Source organism: Hyla sarda, chromosome 10 (genome assembly GCF_029499605.1).
Source record: "Hyla sarda isolate aHylSar1 chromosome 10, aHylSar1.hap1, whole genome shotgun sequence".
NCBI lineage: Eukaryota > Metazoa > Chordata > Amphibia > Anura > Hylidae > Hyla > Hyla sarda.
In genome coordinates this window covers 32,728,553-32,747,518 of record NC_079198.1, presented here as the reverse complement: position 1 = coordinate 32,747,518, position 18,966 = coordinate 32,728,553, and the positions used below count along the sequence as shown (strand labels likewise).

Genomic DNA, 18,966 nt, shown 5'->3' with positions numbered 1-18,966 from the left:
ATATCTTCCTCAGTGGACTCTTCACCAAAAATCCACAATGAACTTCGGCGCAGTGCTGGCAAATGACTTCAGATCTGCCGCAAGGAACAAGCCGACCATATAAGAATAGCTGCCAGTATGACAACTCCACATATTCCTTATGAACCTGGGGCAGTATGAAACACACAAGATCCCTGATTTACTATTGGAAACCGACATGTTTTATCGGGTTGTGTGCCAGAATGTGCGCCAGAATTGAAAAAAAAAAATCGCCGTTTCACTGAGAAAACCAGAAAAGGGGTGTGTCCTAAAAAGGAGGCGTGTCTCCCACATTTTCACAAAAAAACAACATATTTACTAAGGTTTCCACAGAAAATGTGGTGAATTTGAGCTGAAGAAAACTCTACAGATCAGAGCATGTGTGAAAAAATAAATAAAAATAAAATAAAAATAAGAAAAACATGTGGAAAAGTGCAAAATGTAGGTAAACCTTAATAAAAACAGTGGAAAAAAATTGTAGGGAATTAAAACCCACAAAGAAAACTACACAACACTCTTAGTAAATCAGGGCCAAGAAGTGTGATACTGACACGGTCGGGCGTTTCTGAGAAATCATTGTTTTAGAATTCAGCTGGGAGAGGGATAAAGGGTCATTGGGGCAGTCCCTAGAGGCTGCTCTCCGCCATGACAGCTTTGGGTGATGCATCTCTCCCTATGTGTGAATATAAAGAGACAATTCACTCAAGGCCAGAAGGGGCTGGGAGCAGCTGCGGAGGTGTCTCCGTTACTATTTGTACCGCTTCTAGTGGCTTTATAAAACTATGATTTCTTAAAGGAAAACTGTCAGCTTTCTCCCCCACACTAACCAGCAGTACTGGCTGGTAGTGTGGGGGATGCTGATCAGTTTGATGCTTACCGGACCCGGATCCGCCGCGCCATTCGGCCCTAATCATCTATTTTCGGGATATGCTAATGAGGTGCTAACTGACACCGGCTGGGCTAATTGGCACTCTTATGTCAGTGCCACCGGCCGCAGCGCCGCCCAGCTCATCAATATTCCTCCCTCCGCCTCTCCCTCTTCTCCCCGCTCTGTAATGAATATTGAGGGGAGGAATATTGATGAGCTGGGCGGTGCTGCAGCCGGCGGTACTGACGTCGGAGTGCCAGTTAGCGCGGCCGGTGCCAGTTATAACCTCATTAGCATTTCCCGAAAATAAAACATTAGGGCCGCACGGCGTGGCGGATCCGGGCACGGTAAGCATCAAACTGATCAGCATCCCCTGCACTACCAGCCAGTACCACTGGTTAGTGCGGGGGGAGAAAGTTGACAGTTTTCCTTTAAAAACACCAGAGCTTTTCAGAAACAATTATAGTGTGTCAGGATCATGCTCCCTTTGTCTGTTCCACGTTACTCCTGGTATGGGCAACAGGAAACAGATCACAGATTTCCTCTAAGAATACCTGCTAATACCTGCCTTACTGCCTCCTCCTCTTTTCTTCCCCCTGTCGTGCTCCTCCTTTGATCACTTTCCTTTAGCTACCTGTCGCTTTTACCCTCCCCTTCTGCTCACCATTCCCTCTTCTCTTTTGTTCTTCCTTTCCCTTTCTACTTCTGTTCCCATCATTTCTCTTCTTTCCCTTGCCCCATGACATCCTTAACCCCTTAAGGACTCAGGGTTTTTCCGTTTTTGCACTTTCGTTTTTTCCTCCTTACCTTTTAAAAATCATAACCCTTTCAATTTTCCACCTAAAAATCCATATTATGGCTTATTTTTTGCGTCGCCAATTCTACTTTGCAGTGACATTAGTCATTTTACCCAAAAATGCACGGCAAAGCGGAAAAAAAAATCATTGTGCGACAAAATCGGAAAAAAACACCATTTTGTAACTTTTGGGGGCTTCCGTTTCTACGCAGTGCATATTTCGGTAAAAATTACAACTTATCATTATTCTGTAGGTCCATACGGTTAAAATGATACCCTACTTATATAGGTTTGATTTTGTCGCACTTCTGGAAAAAATCATAACTACATGCAGGAAAATTTATACGTTTAAAAATGTCATCTTCTGACCCCTATAACTTTTTTATTTTTCCACGTACAGGGCGGTATGAGGACTCATCTGATCTGAAGTTTTTATCGGTATTTTTTTTGTTTTGATCGGACTTTTTGATCACTTTTTATTCATTTTTTTAATGGTATAAAAAGTGACCAAAATACGTTTTTTTGGACTTTGGAATTTTTTTGCGCGTACGCCATTGACCGTGCGGTTTAATTAATGATATATTTTTATAGTTCGGACATTTACGCACGCGGCGATACCACATATGTTTATTTTTTTTTTTTTTACACAGTTTTATTTTTTTTTATGGGAAAAGGGGGGTGATTCAAACTTTTATTAGGGAAGGGGTTAAATTACCTTTATTAACACTTTTTTTTAACATTTTTTTTGCAGTGTTATAGGTCCCATAGGGACCTATAACACTGCACACACTGATCTCCTATGCTGATCACTGGCGTGTATTAACACGCCTGTGATCAGCATTATCGGCGCTTGACTGCTCCTGCCTGGATCTCAGGCACGGAGCAGTCATTCGTCGATCGGACACCGAGGAGGCAGGTAAGAGCCCTCCCGGTGTCCGATTAGCTGTTCGGGACGGCGCGATTTCACCGTGGCGGTCCCGAACAGCCCGACTGAGCAGCCGGGATACTTTCAGTTTCACTTTAGAAGCGGCGGTCAGCTTTGACCGCCGCTTCTAAAGGGTTAATACCGCACATCGCCGCGATCGGCGATGTGTGGTATTAGCCGCGGGTCCCGGCTGTTGATGAGCGCCGGGACCGAAGTGATATGATGCAGGATCGTGGCGCGATCCCGCTTCATATCGCGGGAGCCGGCGCAGGACGTAAATATACGTCCTGCGTCGTTAAGGGGTTAAAGGGGTACTCCGGTGAAAAACTTTTTTTTTTTTTTTTTAAATCAACTGGTGCCAGAAAGTTAAACAGATTTGTAAATTGCTTCTATTAAAAAAAATCTTAATCCTTCCTGTACTTATTAGCTGCTGAATACTACAGTGGAAATTCTTTTCCGTTTGAAACACAGAGCTGTCTGCTGACATCATGAGCACAGTGCTCTCTGCTGACATCTCTGTCCATTTTAGGAACTGCCCAGAGTAAAAGGAAATCCCCATAGCAAACATATGATGTTCTGGACAGATCCTAAAATGGCTCTGTGTTTCAAAAAGAAAAGAATTTTCGCTGTAGTATTCAGCAGCTATTAAGTACAGGAAGGATTAAGATTTTTTAATAGAAGTAATTTACAAATCTGTTTAACTTTCTGGCTCCAGTTGATAAAAAAAAAAAAAAGGTTTTCACCGGAGTACCCCTTTAATCCACTCGACATCTTTCAACGTGAATGGTCTGGGCACTTCTAAATAAACAACTCTGCTAAACAAACTTTGGGCCGCCGTACTCAAGTACGGTCATAATTTCGGTCAGGAAATTGTTGCCTTCTGTCATTTTATCCATCAAGCGGAATTCAAGCGGAATTCGAGCAGAATTTCCACTCACAAATGAAGAAGAATGAAGGAGGAGGCTATTTAAGTCCCTATTTACATGGCAGAATTTCCACTCATCCGCCCCAAATCCGCTTCCGCTTTTGAGGATTTTGTGTTGAATTGGTGCGGAATTGGTGTGGAATCCAAGAGGAAATTCTGCAGAAATGTGAATGGGAGTCTGGACTCTTATAGAAGTGTATTGGGCTTTCATTTGAGGAGGAATTCCTCAAGCGTAATTCCGCTTGAGGAAAGTCTGTCGTGTTAATAGGGCCTAATTCTACTTTTCTGAATTCCGCTTAAATTGCTCTTGAATTGCACTTGAATTCCGTGTGAAAACGATGTCGGGCGGAATTATTATTATTTTTTTTGCCATTGACTTCTATGGGATTCTGCTTGTGGATTCCGCTTGAAGAATGAACATGTTCTTTCTTCAAGCGGAAAGGAATTCAGCGTCGGAATTCCGCAAGCAGAATTTCCGCAGTGTGAACAGGACAGCGGAAAATAACATTAAAGTCAATGGGCAGAGGAGATGTGCATTAATTTGGAGCAGAAAATTCAAGAGGAATTACTCGAGTAAATTCCTCTTGAATTACTCAGTGTGAACGCACCCTTTAGTTATCCAGAATAAGCTGACTTTAGTTCTTTCCTGCCAGGCACTAATGGACATGCTTAGGAAGGATCAGTGCCTGTCTTAGGGTCTAAATGACTGGGTTGTGAATTCACCATAACAATTCTGCTTTCTTTTTATTAAAGGCTATTTCCTGTTGGAGTTCCTTCCCTCCAACTACAAATCCCAGGGTCCCTTGTTTGTGTGCTGTGTTTGAAACTGCAATTCCCTGCAGTCCTGTGGAAAATGATCTCCCTCCAACCCAGTAATCGCTCCACCCATTGAAGCACAGACAGACTCCCTTTAAACACCTGATTAGTGATGTAATGTCTCGGGCCACACTGCAACCTGGGAAAAGCTGAGACAACACTCATTTTGAATTCTGCTAAAAATAACCAACCGCGCAAAGATCACATAAGAATTGCGAGACCAGGAATCAAACACAGACACAGAGACTATATTATGAACTACACTAACTTTACAGCCCCTGTAGCACAGTCAAATAAAAAACTAAAATTGTACCGATAAATACAACAGATCACAGCGCTAAATATGAGCCCCCATACATCCCTGTATACAAAAAAAAAAAGTTATAGGGGTCAGAGGAGGACAATTTAAACATACTAATTTTAGAAGTAAAATAAAATAAAACCTGTATAATTTGGGTATTGTTGTAATCCTATGGACCTACACTGTGTAGAAAAAGCTACAAAATGGCGTTTGTTTTTTTAATTTTGCCCCACAAGTAATTTATATATTTTTTTTGGGTATTGTTGTAGATTTTGTAGTGAAATGAACAATGTCACTACAAAGCAAAATTGGTGGTGCAGAAACCTTATATGGGTCTGTAGGTGGAAAATTTTAAGTGTTATGATTTTTAGAAGGGGAGGAAGAAAAAACAAAAGTTCTGTTGTTAGGTATCTCTTCACACTGTGTTTTCTCTTGTATCTGTTTTCTGTGTTTCTATATCTAGATATCCCTGTTACCGCTCCATGAGGACATTCCTGTGTCTACTGGAGGTTTTTGGAGGGATTGCGATTATTTCTACCATGTTTCCCCGAAAATAAACCCTACCCTGAAAGTAAGCCCTAGCAGGATTATGGGGTAGGGCTGCAATATAAGCCCTACCCCGAAAATAAGACCTAGTCCAGGGGTAATCAGCTGGCGGACCACCAGTAATGCCCGCAGACCCCACATGGCCACCACAGTAATGCCCGCAGACTCCACACACCTCCCCCCCGGCCACCACAGTAATGCCCGCAGACCCGACACCACACCCGGCCACCACAGTGCGGTAATGCCCGCAGATTCCACATCCCCCCGGCCACCCCAGTAATGCCCGCAGACCCAACAGCCCCCCTCGGCCACCCCCCGCCTCCTTTGGCTGGTCCCGCGGCACCCGTGGCAAGTTAGCTTACTGGCATGGGGGGCATGCTGGGAGTTGTAGTTTTGCAACAGCTGGAGGACATTGGTTGGGAAACACTGCTGTAGGGTACGGTAGGAGTGTGGAGGACGACAGGGGAAGGGGAAGATGGGGGGCTGAAGGAGTATGGGGGGCTGCAGGAGTGTGGAGGATGCCCCCTATCCTCCACACTCCTGCAGCCCCCATCCTCCACACTCCTGCAGCCCCCCATCCTCCACACTCCTGCAGCCCCCCATCCTTCACACTCCTGCAGCCCCCCATCCTTCACACTCCTGCAGCCCCCCATCCTTCACACTAGTGCAGCCCCCCATCCTTCACACTAGTGCAGCCCCCCATCTTTCACACTCCTGCAGCCTCCCATCCTTCACACTGCTGCAGCCTCCCATCCTTCACACTGCTGCAGCCTCCCATCCTTCACACTCCTGCAGCCCCCCATCCTTCACACTCCTGCAGCCCCCCCATCCTCCACACTCCTGCAGCCCCCCATCCTCCACACTCCTGCAGCCTCCCATCCTCCACACTGCTGCAGCCCCCCATCCTCCACACTGCTACAGCCCCCCATCCTCCACACTCCTGCAGCCCCCCATCCTTCACACTCCTGCAGCCCCCCACCCTCCACACTCCTGCAGCCTCCCATCCTCCACACATCTGCAGCCCCCCATACCGTAAATAAATAAGCCCTACCCTGAAAATAAATAAGTCCTAGTGTGTTTTTTGTGACTAAAATTAATATAAGACCCGGTCTTATTTTAACACGGTATTCAGCAAGAGATCACATTTACCTCTTGAGTGGGGGACTCAGAGGGTATTGTTATTCCTGTGTCTACCGGAGATTTTCTAGGGGATTATGCTATATTCCTGTTTGTTCCTGAAGTCTGTTTAGATTCATCTGATTTCCTGTCTTGTGTTCAGTGTGAACCGTGTTCTATAATTATACCCTGTTGTCAGGGGCGGACACAGACAACAGAGGGCCCCTGTGCAAAGAATGTGCCTGGGCCCCCCCCCCCCCCCCCCAAAAAAAAAGTAATATGCCATAAAATTGCACTGCAACTCACATTAATCTGCATTAGATAGGCAGCAGTTCCCCCACATTAGGTAGCATAGATTCCCCACATTAGGTAGCATATATTCCCCACATTAGGTAGCATTGCATAGTTTCCCCACATTAGGTAACGTAGCATAATTTCCCCACATTAGGTAGCGTAGCATATATTCCCCACATTAGGTAGCGCAGCATATATTCCCCACATTAGGTAGCGTAGCATAGATTCCCTACATTAGGTAGCGTAGCCCCACATTAGGTAGCGTAGCATAGCATATATTCCCCACATTAGGTAGCATGGCATAGATTCCCCACATTAGGTAGCGTAGCATATATTCCCCACATTAGGTAGTGTAGCAAAGATTCCCCACATTAGGTAGCATAGCATATATTCCCCACATTAGGTAGCATAGATTCCCCACATTAGGTAGCATAGCATATATTCCCCACATTAGGTAGCATAGATTCCCCACATTAGGTAGCATAGCATATATTCCCCACATTAGGTAGCATAGATTCCCCACATTAGGTAGCATAGCATATATTCCCCACATTAGGTAGCATAGATTCTCCACATTAGGTAGCATAGCATATATTCCCCACATTAGGTAGCATAGATTCCCCACATAAGGTAGCGTAGCATAACCCCAACAAACAAACACACACACACACACTCTCACTCACCCACACACTCTTACCTGGCCTGCACTACTTACATTTGCCCATGGGGACTTCCTGGCAGAGGTGCGCGCTATAAGTGACATCATCGCACGCTCTGCGCTGGACGTCAGCGTCCAGGTGCTTGCGATGACGTCACTCACTGCACGCACCTCAGCCAGGAAGTCCCCATGGGCAGATGTAAGTAGCAGTTTAGTGACTGGGCAAGACTGGTTTCCCTGTCATATGTGCACTGGCAGGGCTGCCATCAGAAATTTCGGGGCCCCTTACACAACTCAAGGCCTGAGACCCCCACCGATCACCTCGGTTGAAGTGGTTCTCCAGCTGTTGGAAAGCTAAAACTCCCATCATGTCTGGAGAGCCTCAGGCAATGGGAGTTGTAGTTTTGTAACAGCTGAAGAGACACAGATTGGACACAGTTTTACCCATCATCACTGCAGAACTTACAAGTGACTACAGCTCTGATGGGACAGTCATAAGAACACACAATGATGTCAGTGACCTGAGTGACGTCTTCTTTTCTTCTTCATCTCGTCCAGAGACCAGGTCTTCCCCCAGCTCCATCTTCTCTGCAGAGTCTGACATGCAGACATCATTGGCTCCTCACTGTCAGCAGATCCTCATCCTCTGCATGAAGACAATAATCATTATAACCTTGCCAGAAAGTGTAACCTAAATAAAATACTGCCCCACACTGTACCCTGAATATAATACTGCTATACACTGTACCCACTAAATATAATCCTGCCACACACTGTACCCTGAATATAATCCTGACACACACTGTACCATGAATAGCATACTGCCATACACTGTACCCACTAAATATAATACTGCTATTCACTGTACCCACTAAATATAATACTGCCCCACACAGTACCCTAAATAAAATACTGTCACACACTGTACCCTAAATAAAATACTGCCCCACACTGTACCCTAAATATAATATTGCCAGACACTGTAACCTGAATACAATACTGCTGTACACTGTACCCACTAAATATAATACTGCTATACACTGTATCCACTAAATATAATCCTGCTACACACTGTAACCTGAATATAATACTGCCACACACTGTACTCCGAATATAATACTGCCACACATTGTACCCACTAAATATAATACTGCCACACACTGTACCCTGAATATAATACTGCTATACACTGTACCCTGAATATAATAATACTATACACTGTACCCTGAATATAATACTGCTACACACTGTGCCCACTAAATATAATCCTGCCACACACCGTACCCTGAATATAATAATGCTATACACTGTAACCTGAGTATAATACTGCTATACACTGTACCCACTAAATATAATCCTGCCACACACTGTACCCTGAATATAATACTGCTATACACTGTACCCACTAAATATAATCCTGCCACACACTATACCCACTAAATATAATACCTCTTATCCTCTGTATCCTCATCATTCCTCATCACCCCCATAACCCCTGCCAAACCTCTCCTCAACACTAATATAACCACCACCGCACCTCTCCTCATCATTACTATAACCCCCCCACACCTCTCCTCATCACTACTATAACCCCCCCCAGGCACCTCTCATCACTACTATAACCCCCCCCCCCACACCTCTCCTCATCACTACTATAACCCCCGCACCTCTCCTCATCACTACTATAACCCCCCCACACACCTCTCCTCATCACTACTATAACCCCCGCACCTCTCCTCATCACTATTATAACCCCCGCACCTCTCCTCATCACTATTATAATGCTCCCTGCATATCCCACCACCCCCATAACAACCCCCTGCACCTCTCTTCACCCCCATAACACCCTCCTGCACCTCTTATCACCCCCATAACCCCCCCTGCACCTCTCATCACCCCATAACACCCCCCCCCCTCATCACCCCCATAACACCCCCTGCATCTCTCATCACTCCCATAACACCCCCTGCATCTCTCATCACCCCCATAACCCCCCTGCATCTCTCATCACCCCCATAACCCCCCTGCACCTCTCATCACCCCCATAACCTCCCAATGCACCTTTCATCCCCCCCATAACACCCCCTGCACCTCTCATCCCCCCCCATAACACCCCCCTGCACCTCTCATTACCCCCATAACACCCCCTGCACCTCTCATTACCCCCATAACCCCCTGCACCTCTCATCACCCCCATAACCTCCCCATGCACCTTTCATCCCCCCATAACACCCCCTGCACCTCTCATCCCCCCATAACACCCCCTGCACCTCTCATTACCCCCATAACACCCCCCCCTCTCATCACCCCCATAACCCCCCCCCTCTCATCACCCCTATAACACCCCAAGCACCAGTTCCCCTGCACCTCTCATCACCATTGTAGTCTGCAAACAACATAGCCCCCATCCAACCCCCCCCCCCCCCCCCCCACACACACACACCCCGTTCACTTACTCTGCCGGGGTTCGGTGCAGCTGCTGCTCCTGTCAGAGTGTCACTGCACGGGGAGGATCCGTCGGGAGGCTGCTGGACTGGAGATCGCGCCGGGACAGGTCAGGTGACTGGAGTAGACGTGCGTGCCTGCGCGGGGCACGTCGACTCCCATCAGCCCCTGGCCTGTCCGGCCCTGCCGTACTTCTTAAGGGGCCCGCGCCCTAGAAAGAGCGGGCCTCATAGTCCTGCGGGCCCCCCAGACTATGAGGCCCGGTCATAGTTCTGACGGGTACCCAGCCAGGAGTCAGTGAGTGACAGTCGCAGTCACTCACTGACTAGCCGGAAAAAAAAAGTACAGGGACGTCCGGGCCTCCCTGAAGCTCCGGGCCCCATACAAGTGTATGGGTTTACCCCCTGATGGCGGCCCTGTGCACTGGGTCCGATGGTAGGACCGGCCCAGCGTGTGAGGGCGGGCCCCCTCCCCCGCTGGGCCCCTGTGCAGCTGAACCGGCTGCACAGGCGATATGTCCGCCCCTGCCTGTTGTATCTGGGCAGTTGTAACTAGGCATCCCTGTTACCGCTCCATGGGGACATTCCTGTGTCTACTGAAGGTTTTCTGAGGGATTGCGACTATTCCTGTTTAGCAATAGATTCCATTTACCTTTCCATGGGGGCTCTAGGGAATTGAGAATTTATACAAGATGGGGGAGATTTATCAAAGGATTTAGACTGGTTTTTCCTGTCTAAATTTGTCGCACAGAAAGTCGCAGTCTAAATATGTGTGACTTTTCTGCGACTTTTGCTGTAGAGGATTTTTAGAACATGATGCATGCAAGTCTATTTTAGATGGAAATGCATTGGAAAATGCATTGGTGCTGAATTTATCAAGTGCGACTTTTGTGCGACAAGTCGCATCTGCCCAAAATACGCTGAAATGTCAGACCATGTTGGAGCAGGTCTAAATGCAGTTTAAGCTGTAGACCCTGAAGTCTGTGCACAGAATTTATCAAGGGCTGTGAGACCTTTGATAAATTAGGAGCACAACTGTCACGATGCCGGCTGGCAGGAGGTGGATCCTCTGTGCCAGAGAGGGATTGGCGTGGACCGTGCTAGTGGACCGGTTCTAAGTCACTACTGGTTTTCACCAGAGCCCGCCGCAAAGCGGGATGGTCTTGCTGCGGCGGTAGTGACCAGGTCGTATCCACTAGCAACGGCTCAACCTCTCTGGCTGCTGAAGATAGGCGCGGTACAAGGGAGTAGACAGAAGCAAGGTCGGACGTAGCAGAAGATCGGGGCAGGCAGCAAGGATTGTAGTCAGGGGCAACGGCAGAAGGTCTGGAACACAGGCTAGGAACACACAAGGGAACGCTTTCACTGGCACAATGGCAACAAGATCCGGCGAGGGAGTGAAGGGGAAGTGAGGTATAAATAGGGAGTGCACAGGTGAACACACTAATTGGAACCACTGCGCCAATCAGCGGCGCAGTGGCCCTTTAAATCGCAGAGACCCGGCGCGCGCGCGCCCTAGGGAGCGGGGCCGCGCGCGCCGGGACAGGACAGACGGAGAGCGAGTCAGGTACGGGAGCCGGGATGCGCATCGCGAGCGGGCGCCACCCGCATCGCGAATCGCATCCCGGCTGGAGACGGTATCGCAGCGCACCGGGTCAGTGGAGCTGCCCGGAGCGCTGCGGTAGCGAGAGTGAAGCGAGCGCTCCGGGGAGGAGCGGGGACCCGGAGCGCTCGGCGTAACAGTACCCCCCCCCCCCTTGGGTCTCCCCCTCTTCTTTGAGCCTGAGAACCTGAGGAGCAGACTTTTGTCTAGGATATTGTCCTCAGGTTCCCAGGATCTCTCTTCAGGACCACAACCCTCCCAATCGACCAGAAAGAACCTTTTTCCTCTGACCGTCTTGGAGGCCAGTATCTCTTTCACTGAGAAGACGTCAGAAGAACCGGAGACAGGAGTGGGAGAAACTAACTTGGGAGAGAAACGGTTGATGATGAGTGGTTTAAGAAGAGAAACATGAAAGGCATTAGGAATACGAAGAGAAGGAGGAAGAAGAAGTTTGTAAGAGACAGGATTAATTTGGCACAAGACTTTGAAAGGACCAAGATAGCGTGGTCCCAGTTTGTAACTGGGGACACGAAAGCGGACATATTTAGCGGAGAGCCATACCTTGTCTCCGGGAGCAAAAATGGGGGGAGCTCTTCTTTTCTTATCGGCAAACCTTTTCATGCGGGATGAAGCCTGTAAAAGAGAATTTTGGGTCTCTTTCCATATGGTGGAAAGATCACGAGTCACTTCATCTACAGTGGGCAAACCAGAGGGCAAGGGAGTAGGGAGGGGGGGAAGAGGGTGACGGCCGTACACCACGAAAAATGGGGATTTGGAGGAAGATTCAGAGACTCTGAAGTTATACGAGAATTCGGCCCATGGTAGAAGATCTGCCCAGTCATCCTGGCGGGAGGAAACAAAATGGCGTAAATAATCACCCAGGACCTGGTTAATTCTTTCCACTTGCCCATTGGATTGAGGGTGATATGCAGAGGAAAAGTTTAATTTAATCTTGAGTTGTTTACAGAGAGCCCTCCAGAATTTAGACACGAATTGGACGCCTCTATCCGAGACGATCTGCGTGGGCAAGCCGTGAAGACGAAAAATGTGTACAAAAAATTGTTTTGCCAACTGAGGCGCTGAAGGAAGACCAGGAAGAGGAATGAAATGTGCCATCTTGGAGAATCGATCAACGACCACCCAAACAACAGTGTTGCCACGGGATGGAGGTAAGTCTGTAATAAAGTCCATACCAATCAGAGACCAAGGCTGTTCGGGGACAGGCAGAGGATGAAGAAGGCCAGCGGGCTTCTGGCGAGGAGTCTTATCCCGGGCACAGACAGTGCAGGCTCGCACAAAATCCACAACATCCGTCTCCAGAGTCGGCCACCAATAGAAACGAGAGATGAGATGAACGGATTTCTTGATACCCGCATGACCTGCGAGATGGGAGGAGTGACCCCATTTGAGGATTCCGAGGCGTTGGCGTGGAGAAACGAAGGTCTTCCCTGGAGGAGTTTGCCTGATGGAGGCTGGAGAAGTGGAGATCAGGCAGTCAGGGGGAATGATGTGTTGCGGAGAGAGCTCTACTTCCGAGGCATCCGAGGAACGAGAGAGAGCATCGGCCCTAATGTTCTTATCGGCAGGCCGAAAGTGAATTTCAAAATTAAATCGGGCAAAGAACAGAGACCACCTGGCCTGGCGAGGATTCAGCCGTTGGGCAGACTGGAGATAGGAGAGGTTCTTGTGATCGGTGTAAATAATAACGGGAAATCTTGATCCCTCCAACAGATGCCTCCATTCCTCAAGTGCTAATTTAATGGCTAGAAGCTCTCGGTCCCCGATGGAGTAGTTCCTCTCAGCCGGAGAGAAGGTCCTAGAAAAAAAACCACAAGTAACAGCATGCCCGGAAGAATTTTTTTGTAGAAGGACCGCTCCAGCTCCTACAGAGGAGGCATCAACCTCCAATAGGAAGGGTTTAGATGGGTCAGGTCTGGAGAGCACGGGAGCCGAAGAAAAGGCAGACTTGAGCTGTTTAAAGGCGTCTTCCGCTTGAGGAGGCCATGACGTAGGATTGGCATTCTTTTTGGTTAAAGCCACAATAGGAGCCACAATGGTGGAAAAACGTGGAATAAATTGTCTGTAATAATTGGCGAACCCCAAAAAACGTTGGATAGCACGGAGTCCGGAGGGGCGTGGCCAATCTAAGACGGCAGAGAGTTTATCTGGATCCATTTGTAGTCCCTGGCCAGAGACCAAGTATCCTAGGAAAGGAAGAGATTGACATTCAAACAGACATTTCTCCATCTTGGCATAAAGTTGATTGTCACGAAGTCTCTGAAGAACCATGCGGACATGCTGGCGGTGTTCTTCTAAGTTGGCAGAAAAAATCAGGATATCGTCCAGATATACAACAACACAGGAATATAAGAGATCACGAAAAATTTCATTAACAAAGTCTTGGAAGACGGCAGGGGCGTTGCACAGGCCAAAGGGCATGACCAGATACTCAAAGTGTCCATCTCTAGTGTTAAATGCCGTTTTCCATTCATCCCCCTCTCTGATGCGGATGAGATTATAGGCACCTCTTAAGTCCAGTTTGGTAAAGATGTGGGCACCTTGGAGGCGATCAAAGAGTTCAGAGATGAGAGGTAGGGGGTAGCGGTTTTTTACAGTGATTTTATTAAGACCGCGGTAGTCAATGCAAGGACGTAGGGAGCCATCTTTTTTGGACACAAAGAAAAATCCGGCTCCGGCAGGAGAGGAGGATTTGCGGATAAAGCCCTTCTTTAAATTTTCCTGGATATACTCAGACATAGCAAGAGTCTCTGGGACAGAGAGAGGATAAATTCTGCCCCGGGGTGGAGTAGTGCCCGGGAGGAGGTCAATAGGACAGTCATAAGGCCTGTGAGGAGGTAAAGTCTCAGCTTGTTTTTTGCAAAAAACATCCGCAAAGTCCATATAGGCCTTGGGGAGACCGGTTACAGGAGGGGCCACAGAGTCACGTCAAGGAGTACTGGGTACCGGTTTAAGGCAGTCCTTGGAACAAGAGGAACCCCAACTCTTGATCTCCCCAGTGGACCAATCCAGGGTTGGGGAGTGGTGTTGAAGCCAGGGTAGTCCAAGGAGAATTTCGGAAGTGCAATTGGGGAGGACCAAAAACTCAATTTTTTCGTGGTGAGGTCCAATGCACATTAGGAGGGGTTCCGTGCGGTAACGCACGGCACAGTCCAATCTTTCATTGTTAACGCAATTGATGTAGAGAGGTCTGGCGAGACTGGTCACTGGGATGTTGAACCTGTTGATGAGAGAGGCCAAAATAAAGTTTCCTGCAGATCCAGAGTCCAAGAAGGCCTTAGTGGAGAAGGAGAAGGTAGAGGCAGATATCCGCACAGGCACAGTAAGACGTGGAGAAGCGGAGTTGACTTCAAGGACTGTTTCACCTTTGTGCGGAGTCAGCGTACGTCTTTCCAGGCGGGGAGGACGGATAGGACAATCCTTCAGGAAGTGTTCGGTACTGGCACAGTACAGGCAGAGATTCTCCATGCGGCGTCGTGTCCTCTCTTGAGGTGTCAGGCGGGACCGGTCAACTTGCATAGCCTCCACGGCGGGAGGGCCAGGAACGGATTGCAGAGGACCAGAGGAGAGAGGAGCCGGGGAGAAAAAACGCCTCGTGCGAACAAAGTCCATATCCTGGCGGAGCTCCTGACGCCTTTCGGAAAAACGCATGTCAATGCGAGTGGCAAGATGAATGAGTTCATGTAGATTAGCAGGGATTTCTCGTGCGGCCAGAACATCTTTAATGTTGCTGGATAGGCCTTTTTTAAAGGTCGCGCAGAGGGCCTCATTATTCCAGGATAGTTCTGAAGCAAGAGTACGGAATTGTACGGCGTACTCGCCAACGGAAGAATTACCCTGGACCAGGTTCAACAGGGCAGTCTCAGCAGAAGAGGCTCGGGCAGGTTCCTCAAAGACACTACGAAATTCCGAGAAGAAGGAGTGTACAGAGGCAGTGACAGGGTCATTGCGGTCCCAGAGCGGTGTGGCCCATGACAGAGCTTTTCCAGACAGAAGGCTGACTACGAAAGCCACCTTAGACCTTTCAGTAGGAAACTGGTCCGACATCATCTCCAAGTGCAGGGAACATTGTGAAAGAAAGCCACGGCAAAACTTAGAGTCCCCATCAAATTTATCCGGCAAGGATAGTCGTAGGCCTGAGGCGGCCACTCGCTGCGGAGGAGGTGCAGGAGCTGGCGGAGGAGATGATTGCTGAAGCTGTGGTAGTAGCTGCTGTAGCATCACGGTCAGTTGAGACAGCTCGTGGCCTTGTTGCGCTATCTGTTGTGAGTGCTGGGCGACCACCGTAGTGAGGTCAGCGACATCTGGCAGAGGTACTTCAGCGGGATCCATGGCCGGATCTACTGTCACGATGCCGGCTGGCAGGAGGTGGATCCTCTGTGCCAGAGAGGGATTGGCGTGGACCGTGCTAGTGGACCGGTTCTAAGTCACTACTGGTTTTCACCAGAGCCCGCCGCAAAGCGGGATGGTCTTGCTGCGGCGGTAGTGACCAGGTCGTATCCACTAGCAACGGCTCAACCTCTCTGGCTGCTGAAGATAGGCGCGGTACAAGGGAGTAGACAGAAGCAAGGTCGGACGTAGCAGAAGGTCGGGGCAGGCAGCAAGGATCGTAGTCAGGGGCAACGGCAGAAGGTCTGGAACACAGGCTAGGAACACACAAGGGAACGCTTTCACTGGCACAATGGCAACAAGATCCGGCGAGGGAGTGAAGGGGAAGTGAGGTATAAATAGGGAGTGCACAGGTGAACACACTAATTGGAACCACTGCGCCAATCAGCGGCGCAGTGGCCCTTTAAATCACAGAGACCCGGCGCGCGCGCGCCCTAGGGAGCGGGGCCGCGCGCGCCGGGACAGGACAGACGGAGAGCGAGTCAGGTACGGGAGCCGGGATGCGCATCGCGAGCGGGCGCCACCCGCATCGCGAATCGCATCCCGGCTGGAGACGGTATCGCAGCGCACCGGGTCAGTGGAGCTGCCCGGAGCGCTGCGGTAGCGAGAGTGAAGCGAGCGCTCCGGGGAGGAGCGGGGACCCGGAGCGCTCGGCGTAACAACAACAGACAGGAGACTACCACATACGCTGGTCTATAAGCATACCCAGAATAGACTAGATTAGTAAATGTCCCCCGATATCTCTATGCTCCATTCTGGACTATGGGAGATTGTGTTTTAGTGTCAAGACATTCCTGTGCCCACTGTTTTTTTGGGGGGTAATTGTATATTCCTGTTTGTTTCCGGAGTCTAAGTTGACTCATCCATTTCCTTGTCTGGTGTTTTGAACTCTATTTGTTTATTAGTTCTTGATTTCAGATCTTTGGAGTGTTTGTACATGCACTGATCATAGAGTACATGATCACTTAGCTAGCAGATCACATAAGTACTAACACAACTCCTAATGTACGCTGGCTACTACTAGTAACATCAGTCTGCCACCTCCTGCTGTCCGTTGGCTAATGCCAGTAACACCAGTCCGATACCTCCTGTTGTCTGCTGGCTGATGCTAATAACACCACTCCGCCAACTCCTGCTGTATGCTGGCTAATGACAGTCCGCCAATTCTGTAGCTACTCCAAAGAAGGGATAATTTTTTGAACGGAAATCCATGCCATCTTCTTCGCTTAACAGACTAAAAAGCTCTTGCCACTCCCAAAAAGGGATAATTTTTGGAACGTCTGGAAAAAACCTGTGTCTTCCAAAACCTGCGTCTTCCAAAACCTGTGTGTGCATTTTAACACTGGCAAGCATCTAATGTCAACCAGGGATACTTTATGCTGCTTGATTTTAGTGTAAATAAGCCTAAAAAAATTGCCATAACTGAGCCTTAAAACCACTTTAAAACTACTTGAATACATTCCTAGCAGTGTTAGACAGGGCCTTAGAGCTGTTAGGCAGTGTAAGAAACATGTTTGGGGCCTATGTAATTGCCGGTTTATGTCAAACTGAGCCAAATCAAACTGACAACTTTTCTAAAGTTCTCTCTTCTCTAGTCCTTAAGGGGTTAAAAGGAAAGTAGCTACATAGGTCTTTGCTTTTATGAATTTATACCATGTTTCTTCTCTAGCAACAATTCATCATGCTTTCCAAACCTTAAAGGGGTACTCCGGCCCTAAGACACGCCCCCTACCATAGACTTGCATTGAGGGGCGGGGTGTGACATTCCACGGGGCAGAGTCATGACGTCATGATACTCCGGCCCTGTGGTCATGAGGCTTCAGTCCCGGAGCCTCCAGAAATCGAGAATGGAAAAAACAAAAACATTGCCCAAACACACTAACCGCACCATCTACAGGGTTAACTCAACTCCTGACAGTAGCAGCAAAATATGTCCGTCACTAAGCGTTATCTACCATCTACCGTCATGATGTACATAGATATATCTATCTCATAGATCAGGAAGTGGTTAATCTGCAGATGTCGTGTTATAGAGTAGGAGAAGTTGAGCAGATTGATATAGTTTTTGAAACGTTGTCATTTATTCATGGAATCCTCCGCTCATTCTTTGCTAAGTATTCAAGTGGATGATCCTACTCAACAAACTGACAGTTCTCTCTCTATATACACATTGATGCACAGATAGCTGTCAATCACTGAGTAGGACTGCCCACTTGACTACTAAGTCCAGAATAAAAAGAGATTTACATGATTAAATGACAAGTTATACTAGAACTTTCCCAACAAAACTAGCTGTCCATCTGCTCAGCTTCTCCTGCTCTATAACATGATGCCTGCAGAATGGACTGCATTTTAATGTGATGGTTTGTGGTGAGGGTGTGATGAGGGCAGATGTTATTACCCCAGGGGGAGATGGCATTAACCCCTTGTATTCGTGACACCAGGGCATGGTTTAACCCCTACACCACCCGAAGGTACACTGCTGGATACTGGGCTAGGCATGGGGAAATAATAACTCCAATGCCAAGTTGCAGAACAACAGCTGTTTTACTGAGTTAGACATGTGTAACAGTCTTAACAGCTTAGCCAGACTCAAGGTGGTGACCAGTGACTTCAGAGACCTCAGGGCTCCCTGGGACTTGTAGTGGACTTGGACAATTTGATGCAGAGCCACGCTGACTTGACACAGATTAATCTTCACTGACTTCACTGGGACTGACTAGACGGACTTCACTCCATTTGTAGCTTACCAGGTTTTGACGTTCACCTGTGGGGTAGTGGACTTTTGGATGCGTGGCTGCGTGGTAGGCTTCAGGCCTCCTCAGGACACCAGACATTCTCTTGGGACTTGACCTCACTGAACTCAGCAAAGACTTGGACTAAGAGAAGAGAGTGAACTAGCTCCTCCCAGGGTTTATATGGGGGGAGACTCTGGAGGGGTCCCATAGGTCACCCTGTAGGTCACATGGTCACTGGTACCTTCCTTGGTTACAACACATGACAATAGTATTTAAAGGTACATAACACTATATATAAATTACATTAATTATCATAGGCATTTAACAATATTGACGGAACATAGATACAGGAGGGCCCAGGGGTCACTGAATAAAGTCCGCCTGACAGGGCAGCAAGGGTACAGGGGTGCAACTCATGTACTGGGCCACCACAAACTCCCCCTCTTAACAACAGCCATCCTGGGGCCTGGTGATAGCAACAAACAGTTCCTGGGGCATGTCACAAATGTCC

General features: G+C 48.3%; 1 protein-coding gene across 2 annotated transcripts in view; it reads right to left on the bottom strand.

Annotated features, from left to right (window-relative positions):
* Positions 1 to 18,966, bottom strand: part of MBOAT7 (membrane bound O-acyltransferase domain containing 7) — a 71,735-nt gene that overhangs the window by 40,408 nt on the left and 12,361 nt on the right. The gene's annotated exons all lie outside the window — the stretch shown is intronic.